General features: G+C 39.2%; 1 non-coding gene across 1 annotated transcript; it reads right to left on the reverse strand.

The window, feature by feature from the left end:
• Window positions 1–509: 509 nt before the first annotated feature.
• On the reverse strand, window positions 510–616 carry LOC122207432. The gene has a single exon (XR_006196848.1). It is a non-coding gene; the product is annotated as a U6 spliceosomal RNA (small nuclear RNA).
• Between the last annotated feature and the right edge of the window lie 353 nt (window positions 617–969).

Genomic DNA, 969 nt, shown 5'->3' on the forward strand with positions numbered 1-969 from the left:
ATTTTGACGCTTCAGAATAATTGTCACTGAACCCAATGAACTTCACGGTTAGTGTTTATTCTAGAAAGTTTTATTTCCCCACTATGAGAGCCAATACTTGCTTTAAAATCAAACTTGGGGGGTGCCTGGGTGGCTCAGTGGATTAAACAACTGACTCTAGATTTCAGCTCAAGTCATGATCTCACGGTTCATGGGATCGAGCCCTGCGCTGGCAGGGTGGAGTCTCCATGGGATTCTCTCCCTCTCTCCCTCTCTCTGTGCCTCTCCAGTTCACGCTCTCTCTGTCAAAGTCAATAAAATAATGAAATGAAATGAAGAAAATAAAATAAGATAAAATAAAATAAAATAAAAATTGAAGGTTCAAAAGGTCCAAAATCGACTCTCTGAATTTATACTCTAAGCCCCTAGAGAGCCCAAGCCATCTTGCTTACTTTTCCCTCCAATGCACTTGGCCTCATCCCAGGCCACAGTGGGCCTTTCGTAAATATTTAATACATTTCTGAAAAAGTTCAAGAAGGTAAGAATTCGTTTTAATGTATGTTATCCCTGCATAGGGGCCATGCCAATCCTTTCTATATTATTCCGATTTTAGTATATGGGCTGTCAAAGTGAACGCTCATTTTAATGTACGTTTGACTCCACGTGATGCCAAAATATCAGTAGCTAAAATTTTACTTCTTCATCATTAGTATAGTGTCAGTCGAGAGTATTTAAAGACATGAAACTAAAAAGCAGGCGAACGTTTTGGTTACTAGTAGTTTAGAAATATGACAGAGGCAGTAACAAAAAAAACACAAGCGTACTAGCAAAATTGTGGTCGATTCTGTGGCCTTATATAGACATAGCTAAGTAGAATTGTTCTAGTCTGGATGTGGGGTGATGGCCATCTACTGTTTAATGGTTTTCAAACCAACGTTTAGAGGGAAATGAGTGGTTTATACCAGCATCCAAATCATAGAGTTCTCAGCC

This window comes from Panthera leo, chromosome E1, assembly GCF_018350215.1.
Source record: "Panthera leo isolate Ple1 chromosome E1, P.leo_Ple1_pat1.1, whole genome shotgun sequence".
Classification (NCBI taxonomy): Eukaryota; Metazoa; Chordata; class Mammalia; order Carnivora; family Felidae; genus Panthera; species Panthera leo.